Below are 26,008 nucleotides of genomic sequence, written 5' to 3' on the forward strand. Positions count from 1 at the left end.
CTGATAGTTGGTAGAATTCAGTTCCTAGGGCTGAGGCTCTCACCACCTAGAGGCTGCTCCAAAGCAGGTCACAACATGGCGGTTTGCTTTCCTTTAAGAGGCCAGCAGGAAATGATCTCTTTTGAAAAGCTTGCCTGATTATGTGAGGCCCACTCAGGATAATCTTCCTTTTGATTGACTCGAAATCAACCAATTGGTAATATAATCATGGGGGTGATATCCCATGGTTCTACATACTCAAAGGGAGGGCATTCTACAGGGCATGTACACCAAGAGGCCGTCTGAGAATTCTGCCTACCACAGGAGTGATGTCATGTCTTTCATTTGAAAAGCAAATTGCTTCTTAGAGTTCCTCTTAATAGAGTTCTGCTTATATCTCATTGGCCAGAACTACATTACACAGCCATTGCTAACTGCAAGGAAGGCTGGTAAAGAGGGTATCTAGCTTTTCCAACTTCTACAGAGAAGACAAGAAAAGGGGAGGGGCGGGGAATAAATGTTGGATTAGTCCATCAACAGACTATGTCCAGTCAAATCCCCTCAAAACCTTAATTATAGAATATTAGATCTGGAAGAGCACTAAAAATCATTTAGTACAGCTTTTCAATTTCTAGATAATGAAACTGAGGTCCAGAGAACTCATGTGACTTTCTTAAAGTCACACATTATTTCCTTTGAAGCATAGCTTCTCTAATAGTTTAGTTTATCAAATCTCCAAAAAAAAAAGAGGATATTATATTGATATTATATCATATTATATTATAACAAACAAACTAATGGTGGAATAATCTCTCTTGAAGTTGATCACTGATATGCTTTTCTATCACAATAAAACAGGTTTCTACCTTCTAATCATAATTTGAGAAGCAAGCAGCTCGGGCAAGAGGGATGGTTGGTAAGGTATCAGTGGAGAGGGCAAGTCTCCCTGAGTTCAGAGAAAGATACACTCCTGGCTCAGGAAGTCAGGGAAAGCATCAAAGAGGGCCTGGAATATGAGCTTTAAAGAACAGTTAAGGTGTAGCATGGAGAGATCAAGGAGGGCATTCCATCTGGAGGGGAACATCAAAACAGGAATAGATATGATAAACTAGAAAAATGTACAGGGAGTACAGAGATCAACTCAATTTGACCAAGCTAGTTTCAGAGGTTGATTTATTAGTCTAGGAAAGAGGTAATGCTGACTTGAACTCGGAGGGTGACAATGGGGGTAAAAAGGATGACAGTGAGGATGGAAGGAAAGTTATATGTGCCAATTGGACAGGTTTTCACCGAGTCTGTAAGCACAAATGTAGAAAGTGGGTTTATTCACTTCCTATCCCCAGTTCCATAACCAGTCCCTTCACATACTAAATATTCAGCGTTTTTAGTTGAATTTTTGAATGATTTGGTACAGAAGATAAAGGAAAGGATGATATCAAGAAGCACTTGAGGCTGGATTGGAGATTATGAGGAGGTGCAGAATGGCAGAGAGTATGAAATTCAGTTTCAGATATGTTGAGCTCCAGGTCTAGTAGGTCACTTGGGAGAGGCACCCAAGAAGCTGATGAGCCTGGAGATGTTTATTTGCAATTTGTAGCTGTGAGGGCAGAAAAAGAAGGTAGTGGAGAACTTTAGGCAATGCTTACATTTAAGAGGGAGAAGACAAGCCAGAAAAGGAGAACGACTATTTGCAGAATTGCTCAGAGAAAGAAGATTGTAGATCCAAGAAGAAAGGGAGTAAGAGTGTCTAAAAATCGTAACCAACAGTTATTGAACAAGACAGCTTTCAGGGAGAAAGGGGGAAGAAAGAGAGAGCAAGAGTTTTAGGAGTGAGTAGGGAAGAAGAGCTGACAGCTAGTATAGTTCACTTTCAGAAGTTTTAAAGATTTTATTTTTACTTATTTGAGAGAGAGTGTGTGTGTGCGTGCATGCATGAGCAGGGGGAGGGGCAGAGGGAGAGAGAGAGAGAGAATCTCAAGCAGACCCTGTGCTGAGCACAGAGGACAATGCAGAGCTCAACCCCACAACCCTGAGATCAATGACCTGAGCCAAAATCAAGAGTTGGATGCTTAACCAACTGAGCCACCCAGGTGTTCCCAGAAGTGTTAATAATAAGAGGAAAATCAGATATGACAGAATCAAGGGAAGATGTTTTTTGGTTTTTGTTTTTTGGGTTTTGTTTTTGTTTTTGTTTTTTTGTTTTTTTGTTTTGTTTTTTTTGCTTTTGAGAACGGGAATGACTTAGGCACTTAGCTTCTGTTTGGGGGAATGGGTTAGAGGAAAGGGGAAAGTGAATATAAAAGAGAGATCCTGCTAAGGGAGGAGGTCAGAGCATCTGGAGGGTGTTGGGAGGTGGATTCAGAGAGGAGGAAGTACTCCTTGTCTTCTGAAGCAAGAGGAAGGAAAGAGGAAAGAGAAGGAAAGGAAGGCTTTTTCCATTGCCCTGTCACTAACTGGCTTTGGGCCACTTTGCAAACCTCCCTGAATCTCAGTCTTCTCATCCATAAAGTCAAGCCTGGGCCTAGGCGGGCATTAGAGTATGATAAACTCTATAATTTTGCTCTAGACATATTTCTTAGGAGTCCCTCCCCTCCCCTGCTGTCCTCAAACAATCAATTGCCAATAATGGTGATAATAGCAATAATAGCAGACACAATTTATTGCATGTCTCAAAGGTCATACCCAACTAGGATGAATTCTGAAAAGCTACACAGTGGAGAAATCATTTGAATGTACCTTGAAGGATGGCATGTGTATGTATATATGTATATAAAATGTCTTAGTACACATATCTCAAATCTTACAGGTAATGTCATGTAATGTTTACTCTATTTCTTTCCTGAGTTCAGTCAACCCTCGTTTCATTTCTTCCTGGTTTTTTGTCTGTTCCTGTACTTAGTTTTTGAATTTATGATTCAAGATGTTTCTCATATTCCCAAATGCTTGTTTGAGGATATATAATTCAGTTTGGAGAGTTGTGTTACTGTTGGTGAGTTTTCTCCCACTTTGCCATTATTTGGGGGGAGGAGTTTTATGAGTTCAATTGTTTGGATTCTTTTTTAGATTCTTTTTATTTTTAATTTAATGATTTTGCTTGGATGAAGACTGATCCACTTTTCTGTGGACGGGCTGAATGGTGGGGTGGTTGCAAGATTTCTGGATCAAGAGTGCCCTCTTCTGTCAGTGTAGCAAAGTATGATTTTTTTTTTCTTTTTTTTTAATCGGTTAATTATTATTTTATGGAAGATGAATGATAGGAAAAGAGATTATGCTTCCTTCTATTTTTTAAGATTTTATTTATTTTGAGAGATAGAGAGTGAGAGCAAGAGTGAGAGAGAGCAAGAGAGAGCATGAGCAGGGAAGAGAGGTAGTGGGAGAAGCAGACTCCCCGCCGAGCAGGGAGCCCGATGCAGAACTTGATCCCAGCACCCTGGGATCATGACCTGAGCCGAAGGCAGACGCTTAACTGACTGAGCCACCCAGGTACCCGCTTCCTTCCGTTTTAGAGGGAGAGAGAATCTGATAGGTTCTTAAATTTGCCCCTCAAGTCTTTTCCCTGTACCCTGCATAATTTCTGAAAGTCACCTCTACCTTCTTTTGACCCCTCTGCCTCAAACTCTGTCTTTCCAAGACTGCCTCCTTGCACCTTACCCACATGGCTAAGTACCTTCCCTGTAGTATGTGCTCTGATCTACCAGCATTGTTTTTCAGTATTTTCAAAATTAGGGTGGACTTTCTCTTTTGGGTGGTGGCTTTAGATCAATCTTAAATCTAGCTCCCCTTTTCTGTACTCTGTACAGTTTTTCTCAAACTGACTTTGTTTTCCTGAGAAGGGCTTGCATCAGGAGTGTGGGGGCAGCTTGCTGGGTTCCATGTTTATTTTCCTATTTACAGTTAATTTGAAATTTGGACATTCTCTGTTTTCTAGTTATTATGAAGACATGGGCATTATGTCATATTATTTGATCTTCCTGTTCTTTGTGAGTTTTTTGTGGGGGGGAAGGTGGGAGATTCAGATTTATTCCACCACTGTTATGTTGGCTACCTAGAATTCCTCCATACTGTTTACTCTAAATATAATTTACCAAAAAGATATATAGGAGTCCATTGACTCAAATTATCTCATCTTTCTCTTAAAGCTTCTGTATCAGTTAATTCAGTTGGGCTGCTGGTTGAAGAGACTCCAAAGCCAATGGTTTAAACAAATTAAGGGTTTTTCTTGTGTAAAAAGAGGTAGGTGGCAGTGGACATTGGTTCAGCAGGACAGTGATGTCAGTGTTTATGTATCTGTGACATCTTAACCTTTCTCTCATGGTTGCCACAATTATAAGAGGGCTGCTCCACTTTTAGCATTAGCTCTAGAATCCAGCCTGAAAGGACAGAGTACACAGGGCAAAAGGTATTTGTTAGCTATCAGCTCCATTTTAAAGATCTTTACTGAAAGCCCCATCCAAAAACTTTTGCTTATGCCTAATTGTCCAGAGCTGGGTTAATGACAACCTCTAGCTTCAAGGAAAAATGGGAAATGTAGTTTTTGTTCATTTGGGGGTTTTTTGGTTTGTTTTTCCTTAGTACCTTATTGCCCACAACAAAATTGGGGAGCTATTAATAAGGAAAAGGATATTGAGTAGGCAACTAAAAATTCTCCTCTACAGCTCCCAAATTCCAGAGTCAGAGAGTTGCTGGTCTTGCACCATTGACCCAGAGACAGTTCCCAGACCCATGACTATTGACCATCTTTGGGAGGTCCTAGGAGAAACCTATATCAGGAGAGGTAAGAGAATGACAGAGGGACTGACCAACTATGGAAAAATTCCAGAATAAAGCAAGACTAAACATTGTCCCAGGCTGATTGACCCTTATCTCAGGAGAGGGCCAAAGAGCTAATAAGCGGTTCTTTTTTAAGAAAAACAAAAACAAAAATAAAAACCATTAAGGAATGCCTTAGCTTATAAACAAGGACATAGTTCTTGTCATATCTTTTCTCTTTTCTCCATTCTTTCTCTAAATGGACATAATTCTATGATGAGAGAGCTTCTTTAGGAGATAAAGTCTAGTAGAAGATCATCTGTTCTCAACATGGAAAGCTCTAATGGGCTAAAATTCATTTCCAAAATGAGACTCAGCCATCTCATCTAACACACACACACACACACACACACACACATACACACACACTCATAGAGACTTTCATGTATGATGCCCTCATAGATACGTACCTCCAGGTAATCCTTAACTGAGCTACATATCCATTTGAATAACCTTATTTGCTGAAATATGTATACTACTCATTATTCTTTGGTCTTAAATGCAAGCTACTTTTGTAGGTACCCCAATTAAGATTCATTTCAGAGAATAGGGAACTAGATAGTGAAATATCTCCAAACCCAAAAACAAGCATCCAAGTTTATAAACACACCCATTTATTTACTCCAGCAGACAGAATCTTGGCATATAATAATTACATTTTGATCCATAGAAAACTCTCAGGAGATATGAACTTCTGGTTCTACCACTAGCTAACTGTGCTATTTAGAGCAATTCACTTAGCCTCTCTGAACATCATTCCTTGTTTTCAGAAGAGTGAAATTGGCATTAGTGTTTGTTTCCTCTAAGATCCAAAATCCTATTTTGGAGATTGTAATATTCAGTTAGCAATTGTTCGAATGTCTGCTATGTGTTAAGCACTGTTCTATGCACTATGGACACATTATAATCTAGTAATTACAATGGGGGAGGATTTTAAGTCAATTAAAAGGAGAGGGTAAATAAAATACCTAGAAATAAATTTAAACAAAAGGTGAAAGACCTATACACTGAAAACTACAAAACATTGCTGAAAGAAATTAAAGACTTAAATGAATGGAAAGACATCCCATATTCATGGGTAGCAAGACTTAATATTGTTAAAATGGCAATAGTACTCAAAATAATCTACAGATTCAATACAGTCTCTATCAAAACTCCAACCACCTTTTTTTCAGAAATGGAAAAGCCAATATTCAAATTTATATAGAATTGCAAGGGGCCTTGAATAGCCAAAACAGTCTTTTTTTTTTAAGATTTTATTTGTTTATTTGACAGAGAGAGAGATATCAAGAGCAGGAACACAAGCAGGGGGAGTGGGAGAGGAAGAAGCAGGCTTCCTGCCAAGCAGGGAGCCCGATGTGGGGCTTGATCCCAGGACTCTGGGATCATGACCTGAGCCGAAGGCAGATGCTTAACGGCTGAGCCACCCAGGCGCCCCTAGCCAGAACAGTCTTAAAAAAGAACAATAAGAGGACTCACATTTCCTGATTTCAAAACTTAAAGCTACCATAATCAAAATGGTATGGTACTGGTATAAATAAAGACATATGGACCAATAGGGTAGAATTGAGAGTTCAGAAATAAACCCATGCATCTATGGTCAGTTGATTTTTGACAAGGGTGCCAAGTCCATTTAATGGTAAAAGACCAGTTTCTTCAACAAAAAGTGCTGGGACAACTGGATTTCCACATGTAAAAAGAATGAAGTTGGACCCCTACTTCACATAATATATAAAAATTAACTCAAAATGGGTCAGGGAACTAAATATAAGTGCTGAAACTTAGAAGGAAATAGGGGCAAATCTTCATGATCTTGGATCTGGCAATGTATTCTTAAGACCAAAAGTGAGCAATAAAAGAAAAAATAGATAAACTGGATTTCATCAAAATGAAAAACTTTTGTGCATCAAAGGACATTATCAAGAAAGTGAAAAAACAACCTACAGAATGGGAGAATATATTTGCAAATCACATATCTGATGAGGAATTAATATCCAAAATATATAAAGAATTCCTACAACTCAATAATAAAAAAAAGCCCAATTAAAAAATGGGCAAAGAACTTGAATAGAAAATTATCCGAAGAAGAAATACAGATGGCCAATAAACACATGAAAGAATGCTCAACATCACTGATCATTAAGGAAATGCAAATGAAAACCACATGAGATATCACTCTTCACACCCATTAATATGGCCATTGTCAAAAAGGAAAATAACAAATGTTGGCAAGGATGTGGAGAAATTGGAAACTTCATCCATTGCTTGTAGTAATGTAAAATGATGCAGTCGCTATGGAAACAGTTTGGTGGTTCCTCAAAAAGCAAAACAAAATTACTATATGACTCAGCAAATTCTATTTGTAGGTATATACCATAAAGAATTAAAAACAGGGACTTGAATAAATATTTGTATACCAATGTTCATTGCAGCATTATCAAAATAGCTAAAAAGTAGAAACAATTTAAGTGTCCATCAACAAATGAGTGGAAAAATAAAATGTGGCATATATACATAATGGAATACTATTCAGCCATAAAAAAGGAATGAGGTTCTGATACATGCTCCAACATGGATGAACCTTGGAAACATTATGCTAAGTAACATAAGCCAGGCACAAAAAGGACAATTATATAATTGTCCACTTATATGAAAGATCTTCTATGAAATATCTAGAATAGGCAAATTCATAGAGACAGAAAGTAGATTAGATGTTATCAGGGGTTGGGAGAAGGGAGTTATTGATTAATAGTCATAGTTTCTGTTTGGGTGTTGGGAATAAGAAGTGATTATTTGTCTAATGTTGCGAATGTAATTAATGCCACTGAATTGTACACTTAAAATTGATTAAAATGGTAAATTTTATGTTACATATATTTTAACTATAATAAAATCCGCCCCCCCCATGACCCCCATGAGAAGGTAACATAGCTACATAGGAAGATTTGGAGATAGCTTCCTTTATAGAAAGCCATTGACTATGCCTTGAGACATGCATGCAGATGTATACAGATGCAGACTTATACGTGTGTAAACCCAACCCAGGTACCTAAACACAGATATCCAGATAAACACAAGAATTACATACCTCTTGTACATACCTACATACCTACAATCTGCACTTTGTATATACAGATGGTTGATTTTAAACCACCATCAGAATTCCACCATTCACACAGGAGAGGTGCATACACTTACACATTACGTGATGTAATAATATAGCTACACAGGTTAACCAGAGAACCTGTTCACCTACTGAAAAGCATGTTCTACATGCTTACACACACACACAAAGACACCCCACAGAAATCATGATGTGTGATGTAACAGCAAACGGGTTCAAGGGCATGTAAATGGGTTCACTGATTGATAGTGGGAGAATCAGGTAGTGAGCAAAAAGATAAGTGTGGGAAGCTAAGAGTTGTATGGAATGGAGGGGATTGGAGGATGGGTGAAATGAGTGAGTGGGAAGATGAGTGGCTGTCATTAAGAAAACATCATACAGCTTCTTGGTCAAAGAGGTTCAAATCAGAAAAAGCTTGAGTTGCCAAATTTTCCTCTTTTCTCTCACCTGTTACTATATGATCTCTGGTTATCAGAGAACAAGCCATACACTTGATTACCTTTATAATTGCACTAGCCCTTCTGACTGGTCCCAATTCTAGGAGAATTCTCCAGTGAGTTCAGTGAGCTTCTTTCTGTGTCTTCTTTCTGCCTAAATACAGTGAACCCTCCTCACACACTGTCTGAGTTCTGCAGTGGGAAGGCGCGTGCCCACTGGCACTGAGCTGGGGACTGAGGTTGAGGAGGGAAGCCCCAGAATGACTAAGGTCTTTTTACGGATGGTCAAGCTGAGGAAGTGAGATGCTGGGAATGGTGAGTCAGGAGCCAGTGATCAGCATTTAGAGCTGGTTCTCAAAGGGAGTAGCCAGTGATAAGAAGACAGACAAGATCTTCAAGAGGAGCAGTAACATTGAGGCCTGAGTGCAAGGCTTCGCCCGGGACATACCTTTTGTGTTGGTCCTGGTGTCCTTTGTGGTGGCAAAAGCTATACTTTAGCAGAGAGTTGCTTATGGCAGCACTTAGCTAGATTCTACCAGGGAGCTCCCGACGGAGGCGGAAGGGCCCTGTCTCTAGTCTCTTTCCCGGGCCTTTCCTCCCCAGCACTGCCACTCTATTTTCTTCCCCTCAGGGGCTAATTCCCTTCTACCTCCGATGAAAATCCTGAATGACTGTGAGAGTTGACATCTTATCTTTCTCTGTTAGGAAAGAGAATTCTCACTGCTAACCAGTAAAATCAGACTGCGATACATGCAATTACTAATACTTCCTCTTTTTCGACCTGTTTTGAAAAACCAAAAAATAGCCTAGGCTAGTATAAGCTGTTAAAATTTAGCAAACTGACATCTTGGTGGGTTCTGTTTTTTTTCTGAGTTCCAAAATACAGTCGTTTTCTGAAGAGAGTATACTGATTGAATAAAAGTTGGTCTTTAAGGGAAAACCAAGATTGGCTTTGATTTTTGAGTATAGGTATTATCTTTTAAAAAGTACACTACTTTCAGTTAATTTTTAAATAAATATAACTGTTATAATTTTAACAGATATTAATAACATTTGGGATGTGTGTTTGTGTGTATGTAAGTGACAGAGATATATGATTTTGCTGAGCAAAGTCTATAGTTCATAAAATCACTATTCTTAATACCTAACGCAATTAAAAATGTTTTTGTCATTCGACTATTATAAGTCCATATTACAAATTATTTGAACATAAAGGATGTTGATTCTTAGATGAAATCATCATGTTCTGGCTCTTCACTTACTTTGAATTCAACTGTGGTAGAAAAATTATTCTATCTTTGAAAATAATTTAACTTTTGTAAGCATGCATGCATGCATGGATAACTCCAAAATGAATAGTGAACTTAAAAAGCTGAAACCTCTTCTGACAGCAGCTTGACTTAATTCTGGAAGAAATTAAGTAAGCAAAATCTCAGAAGTATGTGCCCTCTTTTAGGTATAATACAGACTCAAGACAAATAGACAAATATTCTTGGACCATCTGAGAAAAGATTCTGACTGTCTTTCCATGTGATTTGCATATAACTCACATGCCCACACAAAATATCACAAGCCAGCTGCCTCTGCAGGTTTCCTACTCAGAGGAAAGAAAGCAGACTATTGTCAGAATGAGGGAGGTGAGGAATGAAGAGCAGCAGCTATGCGTGGACTCCACAGTTTGTCTAAGCCGGGCACTGAGACAAGGGCCTACCAAGATCTTGGTTCCCCAACCCCCATCCCACCCACCTGCCCCCACCCTGAAGGCTAGGACTGCTCCAGGTGCTCAGGCATGGAGGCCTGGAAGATAGAGCCAGTCTGGGTAATCAGTTGGTATTTTGTTGTTGTTTTTTTTTTCTTTGAGATGTGTATGGATTAAAACTCTGTGTTTCTGTTTTAAATGTAGGGGTTTTTGTTTTTTGCTTTAAAATAAAAACTAGGGACACCTGGATGGCTCAGTAGGTTAAGCATCTACCTTTGGCTCAGGTCATGATCCCAGGGTCCAGGGATCAGCCCTGCAGAGGGCTCCCTGCTCAACGGAGAATCTGCTTCTCCTTCTCCCTCTTCCCCTCCCCCTGCTCCTGCATGGTGCTCTCCCTCAAATAAATAAATAAAATCATTTTAAAATATAAATAAAATAAAAATAAAAACTAAATTCCTTTTTTAGAAAAATATCACTTGTTAATGTCAGAAAGTTAAAAAACACAGATAAGCAAAAATTTACATATATATCAATTTATAAACCTATGTCTAGCATATTTCCATTTTGATTTTGATTTGATATATATTGTATGTTATATATAATCATTTTTTAAAAAATCAAAATGGAAATATTCCAGACATAGAGATTTGTAAACTGATATTTTTATAGAATGTATAAGGAACATTGTTTGATATCACTATATAGACATTTATGGTCATTCATGGCCATGTGATATTTTATTAGAAGTAGCATTAATTTACCTTCAGTTGCTGGACATTTAGGTCATAAAATGTTTCGGCATTATTAGCAATACTATGCTAAATATACTTGTACATGCATCTGTTTATATTACCTGTTTATTTCCCCTGGATAAAATTCTAGAAATAGAATTGTTAACTATACCCTTTTTTTAGGTTTTTGATTCATATAGATAAATTCCCCTTCAGTAAGATTATCAGCTTACATTCCAACCAGTGGAGTGTCATCATGTTCATTTCTGTACACTCTCAACAAAGCAGAATATTAAAATTCTTAAAAACTGGTTTAAAAAAATAAAATGAAGAACTTGTGGAGAAGCAACATAGAGCTATAAATGAAGGAAGTAAGGATAAGGCAAGAGAAATAATGTTCTTTCTCCCGGACAGCTCCAACTCTAATCAGACTCCTTAGTTTTTCTTCTCCTTATTTATTTATTTAGGTCATGTGAGGGATGTTGTAGTAGACACTTACCAAACTGATTTCTTTCCTGTCTGTGCACACAGCCAGACTACATACCCCAGGCTCCCTCAGGCTAAGTGTGATGGTGATTTCTGGCTAACACAATGTGGGTGTGAATGAAAATATTCTGTGAAGCCTGGCCCCCATCCTCTTCATGGTTCTCTTCCTTTGTCTGCTTGATGCAGAGGCTTTGAAAACCTTGGAGGATGGCAAAGTCTCAGGAAGGAGGAGCCCAGGTCCCTAAATCACCTCACGGAAGGCCATTTGTCAAATCCCCACACTAAATTGTTAATGTATGCGATAAATAAATTCTGTTTTCTTAAGCCACGGAGATTATAGAAAAACTATAAAATTCAGATAAACAAAAGAAAAAATTACCCAGAATTCTAAAGACCAGAAGTTAACTAATTGTTACAGAAAGTAGTCTAGCCTGACAAATCCAGGCATGTTGCTGCTTTTAGTCAACCCACATTGGAATTAGTGGTAAAAAATGAGGGCTTGGTATTATTTTCTCTTTCACAATATCATCCTCCTTTTTGGATACCTATTGTGGAAAATAATAAGCTATTATGTATACAGTAATTACATGTAGAAAACCGTCCTTATGTGTAAAGTGTATTCTTCTCTACGTACATCTCACACTCAAATATTCATGCCAATGGAGTAGAAAATTGACATAAGTAAATAATTTAATATCACTTCTTTGATTTTAAATGATGTCAGCCTGTGGTCAGAAATGCACACTTAGGTTTAAGGGAGTGACCGTTTTAACCAATCGTTCCATCTATTCCCCAAATTCCTAGCTCCTTTGAAGTTAGGAAGACCATGTGGTCAATAAAATGTGAGCAGAAGCCCCAGGTAGTTCTTCTGGGTAGGAGTAGTGAAAAGCCCACCTGAGATTCTCGTCTCTATTTCCCTGGGGCAGTGACCCGGGAGCTGGTACAGCCACAAGATGGCAGAGCCTCCATCATCCTCATCCTTGCGTGAGACCGTTTCCCCATCTGTAATGCATATGCGGCACAAGCAAGAATTAAACCTTTCTTGTGTTAAGCACTGGGGTTTCAGATTAATTGGACAACTGCAACATAAACCTATCTTGTCCCAAAGCAAAGCTCACATAATTCTCTGTATCTTGCACCCTGCACATCAGCAGCTCAAAGCCACCATTAATCATCCTCAGACTCGTTACATGGGATCTGACTTCCCAGCTCTGAAGGAAAAGGTGAGGTAATGAATAGGACTTTAGAATGCAGAGAGGTAAGAGTTCCCTTATTGGGAGTGCAGGAGTGATCTTACCAACATGAATAAGAGGCAAATGTAGTTTTTTGGATTTTTCTAGCCCCCAAGTACCTTATGAAATAAATTTAAATTACACTTATACTATGTGAGAACCAATAATGGCGTATAGACATAAAGGTAGTAAAGAGAAAGAATGAGTCTCCTTTCTTGCCCTGCTAGGCAAGTACATTGTATCACTTATTTTCCACCAGTTAATAATGAAAAGTGATACATGGCAAGGAATGGAGAAGTTAGTTTACAAAGAGAGAATATAAAATGAAGCACAGACCCTTTGCTCCTTTAGTGTTTAATAGCTTTAAATGAATTCTCTTAAATCAATGAATGATACTTTTCTATCATATCTGAATTCTCTTATAATGAACTTGCATTATTTTTATAATTAGAAAAATGTGTATCTATTTTGGAAAGAAAATCACTGTCAGTGAACGAAGAATTAATAATGATTTCCTCCATTGACCTGTATTGTAATAGCACCTAACACAAACAATGCTTATCAGCTTCTTTAACTGTTTAATTCAAGGGCTGAACTCCTGGAGGGCAGATACAGGGTTGTTAATTTCAGTGAGGAAGCACATCATAGAGGCTCAAATATGTGAGTTGCTCTTTCATTCTGGAATTCTTTGCTTTATTTAGTTTCAAGTGATATTCCAAATAGCTCCGTGGGCTCTGGACTTGCCCATAAGTTCACACTTAGGAGGATCCATGGATACAATAATGGAATTGCCAAAAACAGAATCTGAATTTGTCAAATAGAGTCTCTGTGCGTAGACTCTACTTCACTGGCATCATTATTCTCCCAGATAAAACCAGGCAAGCAATTATAACACCAATTCCCTATATTTTCATACTTTTATATTGCCCAATTATTGCATGTAGTTAAGTATATCAGAAATCATCTTGTTATAGCTATAGATAAAATTTTTGTTATCCTATTACCCATTTTAGCTTCTTTTTCCTTTGCAACTTAGTTGCTGTCATGCCTTATGCTATGAACAGCCGAAGGTCATTGTCTAGATAAGCAATTCAGCCGATTTATTTTAATTTTCCCATTTTTAAAAAGTTTTGGCTACCAGGAGTATAAGATTTCACTTGTGATAATTACCAAATTTCAAGTAAGTGGTAAATGAAAATTGCCTGTTACTGTGTAAGGTAATTTAAACTCTTTGTGGGAAGCGATTGGTATTTTAAATAAACCTTCTGTTGACATTGTTTAGCTAAAACTATTTTAAAGGCTCCATGAAGGTCTATATCTTTAAATTTACTTTACTATTATAGTCATTTTACTAGCTACAAAACTACAGCCATCTATCTCTGGCTGTCTCTTTCTGACACCCACAGATGTATCTACCCACACACTCACCCACGCAAACCTACATTCTGACTCACATTCAGAACAATTGTCAAAAAATCCCCACTCCCTGTCTTAACTAAAATGTTCCTTTCAAACACATGCTACTTGTTTGATCTATTTCCATGTATCTGTGAGTCAGCTGAGTCTTGCTTGTCTGATCTACCCAGTAGACGAGAGCCTACATGTATGTTTTTTTTATATGGATTTGGCAAACCTGACACATATTCAAGCATTTGAGATCATAAAAGCCTGGTGAGCAGTTTTTCACTCGAAACACTTTTGACATCAAATGTGTAGGTTTTTTTCCGTACACCAGCCAATTTTCCAACTCTCCAGGCACCTACTGTGTGTCCTACAATTCAATTCTGGCACTAACTACCAGAGTTAGTAGACATGTTAAGGCTCATTCCCACAAAACTGCCCCCACTTCAGACACCAATCACAAATCCCAGGCCAACCATATTTCTGATGGACAGGCTATAAATTAGGGGTTCCCATGACCCCCTTCTCAGATTCCATAATTTTTTAGAATGGCTCACAGAACTCAGAAACAGTTTACTTGCTATTTACTGGTTTATTACAAAGGATACAATTCAGGAACAGCCAAAAGCCTGCTTGGGCAAAATATAAGGTGGGGCGGGGGCAAAGAGCTTGCATGCCCTCTTCGGGCATATCACCTCTATATGTTCACCCACCAGGAAGCTCTCTGAACCCAGTCATTTAGTGTTTTTTATGGAGGTTGCCGTACATAGGTATGATTGAGTAAATTATTGACCATTGGTGATTAAGTCAATCTCTAGCTTCTCTCCCCTCCCTGGAGGTCAGCAGGATGGAGCTGGAAGTTCTAACACACTAACAAGGTTGGCTCCTCTGGCAACCAGCTCCCATCCTAAAGCTACCTAGGAACCCACCAAGAGTTGTCCCATTAGCATATACAACTCTGCTGTGGTTGAAAGAGTCTTATGAATGACAAAAGATCCCCCTACACTCTTTCAGGAAATTCTAAGGGTAGAAGCTCTGTGTCAGGAACCAAGGACAAAGGCCAAATATGCATTTATCACATTTGAAAACATTTACTATAAATGAATTCTTATCCAAATGCTGGCAATTATTTCTAATTTAAATATTATTCTAGAACTGGCAACGTGTTTAGGGCTATCATTTCAATTAGCCTAAAGAATGAGAATAACTACAATTTAATATCACATGCAATCTACCTGGATTGCTATTGAGCAATTTCACAAGGGAAAGAAGAAAGGATGCAACTCATTTCATTACATGACAGCAGGACATCATTTCATTTATATATAACTCTTTTATCCAGTGTCATCTAGTATCTGAATCATAGCTGTAATCCAAATAGAAAGGATAAGACTGAAATCTCCAAATAAATGTACTAAAACTTTAAAGGGTACATTGCTCATAGGAGTGACCCTTGGGCATACACTCTATGCTCATTTAATTAATTTTACATGGACTATTAACAATAGTTTTGTTTATGTGACTTACCAACCAGTCAGCCAATTAGGGAGCATCATTAAAGCAACAAATTCAAAAGAGAGGCTGCTAAAGGTAGGTGGAATTCTGTCAGGATGAAATGACAGCTGACAATCTCACAGCAAAACAGACAGCAAAAAAAATTTGTGAGAAATAAATTAAAAGTCTGAGGACATTTAGTGTGGGAATAAACCATTCAGTACACTCCAGGACTACTTGAGGGTATCATTGCTTTGTGGTACAGAGAAGAACTGAGTTTTATAATGATGATAATCATCAAAAGAAAACTCAGTTTGGCTCTGTTTGAGAGGTCAGAAATACATAACCCATCTATTTGTGTGAAAATAGTTCCAAGTAAATTTTTAAAAATAATAAAGTAATATGTATTAATTTTATTTAAAAATTTATTCTTTATAGAAGAGCATAAGGGGAGAACTAAAAACTTTCACTTAACTGACCCTACCCCTTCAATCATACGCCACAGAGGTCCTTCCATTTTCTGTAGTTAATTTTTTTTTTTAATTTTGGTACTTACTGGGGGAAACTCCAGAAATCTAGGCAATTCACTTATCTAGAGAACCCGTTTTCCCATGATCTTGGCTAAAGGAAGCAGGGCTATATCTATAACTCAGTCCCCATACACTAATCTGGTCAGGATGTTTTTGCTACAGACAAAGATAACACCAGTCCCATATATGGATATCAAAGATGATATTATCTCTCCTTGATACTAGCCTCTGTATTCATATCTCTTTATAGCCACTAGTCTAACCACTTCTCATTGGTTTTTTGGATACAAGACAAAATTCTAAAAGAGTACCGCTGCTTAGTTCAATGAGCTCAGTCATCGATGCCTGGTATAGCTCAATGTCCTTTTTAAAATATGCCAACAATTGCACCCTTTGGCAGCACATATACTAAAATTGGAATGATAGGGCACCTGGGTGGCTCAGATGGTTAAGCATCTGCCTTCGGCTCAGGTCATGATCCCAGGGTCCTGGGATCGAGTCCCGCATCGGGCTCCCTGCTCCTTGGGAGCCTGCTTCTCCCTCTGCCTCTCTCTCTCTCCCTCTCTCTGTCTCTCATGAATAAATAAATAAAATATTTAAAAAAAAAACAAAAAAATAGAATAAAATAAATAAAATTGGAATGATAACAGGAAAGATTAGCATGGACCCTGAGCAAGGATGACACACAGATTTGTGAGGTGTTCCATATTTTAAAATAAAATAAAATAATAAAATAAAATAAAATAAATAAGCCAACAAACCTAAGAACCCTTGTAGGGGGTCACATAAAAAGGGTAGGCAGCTTGGTTCAGCAGGAAGGCTGGCCTCTTGGCCTGACCACTTCCTGTCCCCCTGGTTCCTTTTCAAATCTGGACCAGATGGAAAAAACACCAAACTTCTACCACCATCATCACCTCTTCTTCAGAGGTAGCTTCTAACAGGAGCTGACTTCCCATAGACCACGAATAGTCTCAGTCATGGGCTCTAAGGTCTCAAGTAAAGGCTTTCTAAGTCTAAGCAGGAACCTGATGTGTGCCAAAAATATCTGTCAGAATGAAAACAACCATTTCTTATTTGCTTGAGGGGTAGAGAAAGGTGTTTAAAACAACAGACAAGGGGCGCCTGGATGGCTCAGTAGTTAAGCATCTGCCTTCTGCTTGGGTCGTGGTCCCAGGGTCCTGGGATCGAGTCCCACATCGGGCTTCCTGCTCAGCGGGAAGCCTGCTTCTCCCTCTCGCACTCCCTCTGCTTGTGTTCCCTCTCTCGCTGTGTCTCTCTCTGTCAAATAAATAAATAAAATATTTATAAATAAATAAAAAAATAAAACAATAAAACAATAGACAACATTAAGGTACAGAATTTAAATATATGCTTATACCATTTGAGGTCAAAATTTGCTCAGAAAGAAACAAATTTCCATTTGTAACCACTCTTTTCTTATGAACTCTGTATAGATTGCAATTGAGACATATCTATAGGAAACTTAAAACTTTCACACAAGTAGCACATGAATTTTTGATGCATTCAAAATACAGATTGGGCTGAAGTTATCAAAATAGAATCATATTTCAAAATAAATACTGCTAGTCAGGACAGTCCTACCAAATAGCAACCTTGTTTCTGAAAGGCTTACAGCCTGGGTCAGCACAATGGTAGTAAAGCAATGTTTTATCAAAATTGTGTAATTAGGAATGGGTGGCGATATTTTAACCCCTCCTCCCAAGAGTTCCGAAATGGTTTTTTAACATGTTTATAAATATTTGCTTTTGTGCCATTTTAGGGGGAGCTTTCCATACAAACATTTGGCTTTCAGTGAGTCATCCCCAGTCTGGTTCACACCCAAAAGCTTCCAGCTTGGCTATCAGTGAATATTGGGCTCAATAACTGCCTTATTTTTGTAAATGGCTTGAATGAAGATGGGAAAGGTGGTAGAGGGAGAAAGATATATTAAGATAAATATGAGAATACCCTTGTTTCCTTATGAGATTTTGACAAATATGCACCACTACCCTACCATTTAAGCTTAGTTTAATGCTGGGATGGTGATGGATTTGCCTTTGACCTTTTAAGAAACATCCAGATGGTTATCCCTGATGTCGTTACCTTTTTTAGTCATCATGTGTATTTACTAGCTAAGGACACCCCAGAATTCAAATTACAATATGCAATTTTACTTTCACTGTTGTAATTACAGTTATTGGATCCTAAAACCATCAACTAAAAGCAACTGGAAGAATAAATTACCCTTCCCCATATTGAAATTGAAGAGAATGAGGGTCCTTAGTTAAGATTTTAATTAAATTGTTCTTCAGCTAGAATTATAAAATTTTATGTAAATAAGGAAGCAACAGTGATGAAGCATATGAATTAGCAATGAGTCTCTCTTTATTTCCATTTCTAAAGGGGAAAACTTGGGAGTTGAAGTAGCACATTATATATCTTGGGGGTAAGATGTCAATATGAAAAAAAAACACTAAAATTGCCATGCATGATAATGTGAACTACAGATTTAAAAAAAAAAGTACCTTGCAAATTATACAGTAGGTAAAATATACTACGTATTCCTCTTTATTGGATTAGAGGAAGGGTTGCAAACTCAGGTTCTTTTATCTTGAACTGCACTCTATGTACATAGTCATACGTTGTTTGCATATTACATATTAAATGCTTAGGAATGATTAATATTAAATGCTTAGGAATGATCTTTGTTCTCTCTTACCTCCCCAAAACCCTATTCCCATTTTTCTTGAAATGTGTATTTCTCTGTGTTTACATTGTATTCTTCCCAGTTTTTGTATGTACTTGGTTATATAAACAATATCACTTTTTCTTCACTTTAAGAAAAAAATGGTGTGATTCATACATTGGTGACTGATAACTGTCACTTGGCCTTCATGTGAAAAAGACAATGAAGAGTGGTGAGGACTGTGATAAAATAGAAAAGCACATGCCTCGTTTGAAATGAGGATCTACTTTTAAGCACCAGTAAATATGGCAATAGCCATATCTTTCAATTTTTAAAGAGAAAGCCTGAAAGTATTTAAGTATTTTATTGCTCAGTGCTTTAAAAACAAGAAATTCCATTTTCCAAGGCTAAAAAAATACCAATAATTACCACTGGAAAATGTGAGAGATTAAATATATGTACTTCAAGTCACATTAGGGGAGGAGAGAGAGATGGAAAGTGCCAAGGACCCTGGAGTGGTTCCCCTTAATGGTCTGCCTTCCACCTCTCAGCCAAACACCAACACATATACGGTTCCATGGGACACCTGAGGTGCCATCAGTCATCTCTGATCCTCTTATAGAAACCTTTCCCTAATTTGCTCCAGAGTGAATGTTTCACACTTGAATTCATACTTGCTGGGATAGATGGGAAAATCTTAGGGCAATTATAACAATAACAATAATGAGCTCATGTTGGGAGTCAGGCACTATTTATTCTTTCACTGAACAAGTATTTACTGAATGCCTGCTATGTGCTAGAGCTATATTTCTGGGATGTGTTAGGCAATTTGTAGGCATTGGAAATATATCAGTTTCAAAAAAAGAAAAAAATGCCTGTCTGTATGGAAATTAGATTCACTGGGGAGACAGATAGTAAAATGAATAAATATAGTAAGTATATTAAAATGAATTAAGTATATTAAGTTGTACTTAATAAGTACTATTAAGAGACGGTGATAAATGCTATGGAGAAAACTAAAGTAAGAAAAAGTAATTTCTCTGGTACCTGAATGTGTAATTGCAATGGATATACTTGGTAACTGGTGGAACCTCCACACTGATTTCTTTTTTTTTTTAATGTGTCTTTTTTTTTTTAAAGATTTATGTATTTATTTTGAGAGAGTGAGAATGAGAGAGAGAGAGAGTATATGAGAGCGGGGAGGGTTAGAGGGAGAAGCAGGCCCCTTGCCAAGCAGGGAGCCCGATGCGGGACTCAATCCCGGGACTCCAGGATCATGACCTGAGCTGAAGGCAGTTGCTTAACCAACTGAGCCACCCAGGCGCCCTCCACACTGATTTCTTGTACTGTAGGATAAAAGCTCTATTAGTGGGGAAGACAAAGTGAAATATCTAAAATTGATTTGCCCCTTCACATGATAGTAAATTAAAAACAGTATCATGTCCTGGGGGAAATGGCAGAATTTAGTGCTACCATTTAAGACCTAAAGAATACAGGGTGATGGCCCTCATTTATCCCCATTTAATTCACCAGTCTGGACCTTACAAAAATGTCTTATCCTGGGAAATAATAAAGTCAACCAAACAGTTGCCGAGATTGCAGTTACTATGCCAGATGTAGTATCTCTGTTGGAACAGATTAATATGGCCTCAGATACCTTACATTGATTAGCAAATGCTTTCATTTCTATTCCTATCAAGGGAAGGGAACAGAAGTATGTGAATGACACAAACATTTACAGTCTTGACCACTTAATTCTTTTGCTCTCTGTCATAATATAATCCAAAGGAACCTAGACTGCCTAGACATTCTGCATATCATCACAATATTGAAGATACCATATGTGGTGGTTTTTAAGTATGCCCACAAATTATTTGATATTTTTTCCTTCAAAAGACAGAGCTTAATTCCTGTCCCCTTCAGTGTGGGCTGGCCTTAGTGACTTACTTCTAACAAATAGAATATTGCAGAAGTGATGATATGTGACTTTTAAAACATTACAACTTCATTCCTTGCTCTCTTGGATCTTACTGTGAGGGAGGTTGGGTACCATATGATGAGGACACTGAAGCAGTCCTTTCAGAGAGATTTATGTGAAAAGGAACTGAGGCCTTCTGCCAAAAGCCATGTGAATGAGCCCCAATCAAGCCTTCAGATGATTGTCACCCTGGAGAGCATCTTGCCTATAACCTCATGAGAGACCTTAGCCATACTGCCTGACAGACCTATGCTGTTAGAGGTATTTGTGATGGGAAAAGACATTTTATGGAGTTCCCAGCAAGCCCTAGTAAGAGAATCATGATTTAGATGTTAGAGTTCTGGAACAATGTTATACCATCTATAGCAAACACCATTCAAAATGTAGTTCCTGATGTGCTGCTAGGCCCTGGTAGACACAGAACACATGATCTTGGGACATTCAGTGGCTATGCAGCCAGACTGTTTGTTACAAGGTGTGTTCTGTCAGATCCACTAATTCAAAAGGTCATGTGAGCCCAACAGAAGTCCATAGTGAGATAGAAGTGGTACATCAGGGGCGCGTGGGTGGCTCAGTCATTAAGCGTCTGCCTTCAGCTCAGGTCATGATCCCAGGGTCCTGGGTTCAAGCCCTGCATTGTGCTCCTGGCTCAGCAGGAAAACTGCTTCTCCCTCTCCCACTCCCCCTGCTTGTGTTGACTCTCTCACTGTCTCTCTCTGTCAAATAAATAAATAAAATCTTTAAAAAAGAGAAGAAGAACTGGTACATCAAAGGACAAGTAAGCTGCATGTGTAGATGGCTTAGACTCCTGTTTCATCCACCACTATGGCACCATTGTTTCTCTCTCAGCTTACACTTGTGGTTTTTTTGGGGGTGGGGGGCAGACAAGTTCCCTTATGATCAGCTCATGGAAAAGAAAAAAAAAAGTGTCTTGATATACAAATGGATTAGCTTGGTATGTGGTGAAGCCAGAAATTAACCACTATATTATAATCCTCATCCAAAGATGGCCGTAGAAGACAACAGTGATGGTAAGAGCTTTGGTGGTATATCTGGTCATCTACATTGCATGGAAAGAAAAGTAGCCTGAAATAAAAATATAAGACTCAAATGATGAATAGTGTAGCTGTTTAGTCAGGGATTTGGAAGGAGAAAATTAAAAAATTGGGAGCAAGCAGGTCTACGGAAGAGGCATGTGGATAGACTTATAGGAGTCCATTCCTCCAGCTACTGGGAGTATTGCAGAACTCCTTTCAGAATATATTAATTCCCATCTCAATTATAAAGAATGAAACAGCTCAATTTAAAAATAGGCAAAAGACTTGAACAGACACTTTATCAAAGAAGATATATGGATGGCAAATATGCACATGAAAAGATGTTCAACATCATTAATCATAGAGAAATGCAAATTAAAACCAAACTTAAACACTATTTCACAGTTAGAAGAATAGCTGATATGAAAAAGACTGAACACACTGTACACCTAAAATTAATACAATGTTATATGTCAACTATATCTCAAATTTAAAAAGTTTTGAAAAGACTGAGCACACCAAGTATTGGTGAAGATATAGAGGAACTGGAACGCTTACGCCTCTGGTGAGAATGTAAAAAAAAAAAAAAAAGAAAAGATTTTATTTATTCACTTTAGAGAGAGAGAGAGTGGGGAGAGGCAGCGGGAGAGGGAGAGAGAAATTTTAGCAGACTCCTTGCTGAGCTCAGAGCCCAATGAGGGGCTGGATGTCACAACCCTGAGATCATGACTTGAGCCAAAACCAAGAGTTGGAAGCTCAACCAACTGTGCCACCCAGGGGCCCAGTAATGTAAAATAATTTGGAAAACAGTTTGGCAGTTTCTTTATTTTTTTTAATTTTTTATTGTTATGTTAATCACCATACATTACATCATTAGTTTTTGATGTAGTGTTCCTTGATTCGTTGTTTGCGTGTAACACCCAGTGCTCCATGCAATACATGCCCTCTTTAATACCCATCACAAGGCTAACCCATCCTCTGACCCCCCTCCCCTCTAGAACCCTCAGTTTGTTTTTCAGAGTCCAGCATCTCTCATGGTTCGTCTCCCCCTCCGATTTCTCCCCCTTCATTCTTCCCCTCCTACTATCTCCTTTTTTTTTTTTAACATATATTGTATTATTTGTTTCAGAGGTACAGATCTGTGATTCAACAGTCTTCCACAATTCACAGTGCTCACCATAGCACATACACTCCCCAATGTCTATCACCAAGCCACCCCATCGCTCCCACCCCCCACCACTCCAGCAACCCTCAGTTTGTTTCCTGAGATTAAAAATTCCTCATATCAGTGAGGTCATATGATACATGTCTTTCTCTGATTGACTTATTTCACTCAGCATGACACCCTCCAGTTCCATCCACGTCATTGCAAATGGCAAGATCTCATTCCTTTTGATGGCTGCATAATATTCCATTGTATGTATATGTTTATATATATATATATATATCTCACATCTTCTTTATCCATTCATCTGTCAGTGGACATCTTGGCTCTTTCCATAGTTTGGCTATTGTGGACATTGCTGCTATAAACATCGGGGCGCATGTACCCCTTCAGATTCCTAAATTTGTATGTTTGGGGTAAATACCCAGTAGTGCAATTGCTGGGTCATACGGTAGCTCTATTTTCAACTTTTTGAGGAACCTCCATACTGTTTTCCAGAGTGGCTGCACCAGCTTGCATTCCCACCAACAGTGTAGGAGGGTTCCCCTTTCTCCGCATCCCTGCCAACATCTGTCATTTCCTGACTAAATTTTAACCATTCTGACTGGTGTGAGGTGATATCTCATTGAGGCTTTGATTTGGATTTCCCTGATGCTTAGCGATGTTGAGCACTTTTTCATGTGTCTGTTGGCCATTGGATGTCTTCTTTGGAAAAATGCCTGTTCATGTCTTCTGCCCATTTCTTGATTAAATCATTTGTTCTTTGGGTGTTGAGTTTAAGAAGTTCTTTATAGATTTTGGATACTAGCCCTTTATCTGATATGTCATTTGCAAATATCTTCTCCCATTCTGCCGGTTGTCTTTTGGTTTTGTTGACTGTTTCTTTTGCTGTGCAAAAGCTTTTTATCTTGATGAAGTCCCAATAGTTCATTTTTGCCCTGGCTTCCCTTGCCTTTGGCGATGTTTCTAGGAAGAAGTTGCTGCGGCTGAGGTGCAAGAGATTGCTGCCTGTGTTCTCCTGTAGGATTTTGATGGATTCCTGTCTCACATTAGGTCTTTCAATCATTTTGAGTCTATTTTTGTGTATGGTGTAAGGAAATGGTCCCGTTTCATTCTTCTGCATGTGGCTGTCCAATTTTCCCAACACCGTTTGTTAAAGAGACTTGTCTTTTTTCCATTGGACATTCTTTCCTGCTTTGTCGAAGATGAGTTGACCATAGAGTTGAGGGTCCATTTCTGGGCTCTCTATTCTGTTCCATTGATCTATGTGTCTGTTTTTGTGTCAGTACCATACTGTCTTGATGATGACAGCTTTGTAATAAAGCTGGAAGTCTGGAATTGTGATGTCGCCAGCTTTGCTTTTCTTTTTCAACAATCCTCTGGCTATTCGGGGTCTCTTCTGGTTCCATACAAATTTTAGGATTATTTGTTCCATTTCTTTGAAAAAAGTGGGTGGTATTTTGATGGGGATTGCATTGAATGTGTAGATTGCTCTAGGCAGCATTGACATCTTAACGATATTTGTTCTTCCAATCCATGAGCATGGAACGTTTTTCCATTTCTTTGTGTCTTCCTCAATTTCTTTCATGAGTATTTTATAGTTTTCTGAGTACAGATCCTTTGCCTCTTTGGTTAGATTTATTCCTAGGTATCTTATGGTTTTGGGTGCAATTGTAAATGGGACCGACTCCTTAATTTCTCTTTCTTCTATCTTGTTGTTGGTGTATAGAAATGCCACTGATTTCTGTGCGTTGATTTTATATCCTGCCACTTTACTGAATTCCTGTATGAGTTCTAGCAGTTTGGGGGTGGAGTCTTTTGGGTTTTGCACATAAAGTATTATATCATCTGCAAACAGTGAGAGTTTGACTTTCTCTTTGCCGATTTGGATGCCTTTTATTTCTTTTTGTTGTCTGATTGCTGTGGCTAGGACTTCTAATACTATGTTGAATAGCAGTGTTGATAGTGGACATCCCTGCCACTTTCCTGACCTTAGGGGGAAAGCTCTCAGCTTTTCCCCCATTGAGAATGATATTGGCTGTGGGTTTTTCATAGATGGCTTTTATGATATTGAGGTATGTACCCTCTATCCCTATACTCTGAAGAGTTTTGATCAAGAAAGGATGCTGTACTTTGTCAAATGCTTTTTCTGCATCTATTGAGAGGATCATATGATTCTTGTTCTTTCTTTTGTTAATGTATTATATCACGTTCATTGATTTGCAGATGTTGAACCAACCTTGCAGCCCAGGGATAAATCCCACTTGGTCATGGTGAATAATCTTTTTAATGTACTGTTGGATCCTATTGGCTAGTATTTTGGTGAGAATTTTTGCATCCATGTTCATCAAGGATATTGGTCTGTAATTCTCCTTATTGATGGGGTCTTTGTCTGGTTTGGGGATCAAGGTAATGGTAGCCTCATAAAGTGAGTTTGGAAGTATTCCTTCCATTTCTACTTTTTGGAACAGTGTGAGGAGAATAGGTATTAATTCTTCTTGAAATGTTTGGTAGATTTCCCCTGGGAAGCCATCTGGCCCTGGGCTTTTGTTTTTTGGGAGATTTTTGATGACTGCTTCAATTTCCTTAGTGGTTATAGGTCTGTTCAGGTTTCCTATTGCTTCCTGGTTCAGTTTTGGTAGTTGATACATCTCTAGGAATGCATCCATTTCTTCCAGGTTATCTAATTTGCTGGCATAGAGTTGCTCATAATATGTTCTTATAATTGTTTGTATTTCTTTGGTGTTGGTTGTGATCTCTCCTCTTTCATTCATGATTTTGTTGATTTGGGTCATTTCTCTTTTCTTTTTGATAAGTCTGGCCAGGGGTTTATCAATCTTGTTAATCCTTTCAAAGAATCAGCTCCTAGTTTCGTTGATCTGTTCTACTATTCTTTTGGTTTCTATTTCATTGATTTCTGCTCTGATCTTTATTATTTCTCTTCTCCTGCTGGGTTTAGGCTTTATTTGCTGTTCTTTCTCCAGCTCCTTTAGGTATAGGGTTAGGTTGTGTATTTGAGACCTTTCTTGTTTCTTGAAAAAGACTTGTATTGCTATATACTTCCCTCTTAGGACTGCCTTTGCTGTATCCCAAAGATTTTGAACAGTTGTGTTTTCATTTTCATTGGTTTCCATGAATTTTTTTAATTCTTCTTTAATTTCCTGGTTGGCCCATTCATTCTTTAGTAGGATGCTCTTTAGCCTCCGTGTATTTGGGTTCT

The 26,008-nt window shown here is 38.2% G+C and overlaps 1 protein-coding gene and 1 pseudogene across 3 annotated transcripts in view; both read left to right on the forward strand.

Moving 5' to 3' along the window:
- The window catches only part of STAT1 (signal transducer and activator of transcription 1), a 295,742-nt gene that overhangs the window by 224,791 nt on the left and 44,943 nt on the right, over positions 1-26,008 (forward strand). The window lies entirely within an intron of this gene.
- Positions 16,538-16,635, forward strand: LOC112808296 (U6 spliceosomal RNA; annotated as a pseudogene).

Source organism: Callorhinus ursinus, unplaced genomic scaffold (assembly GCF_003265705.2).
Source record: "Callorhinus ursinus isolate GAN/ISIS: 27379988/994484 unplaced genomic scaffold, GSC_fseal_2.0 scaffold2, whole genome shotgun sequence".
Lineage (NCBI taxonomy): Eukaryota > Metazoa > Chordata > Mammalia > Carnivora > Otariidae > Callorhinus > Callorhinus ursinus.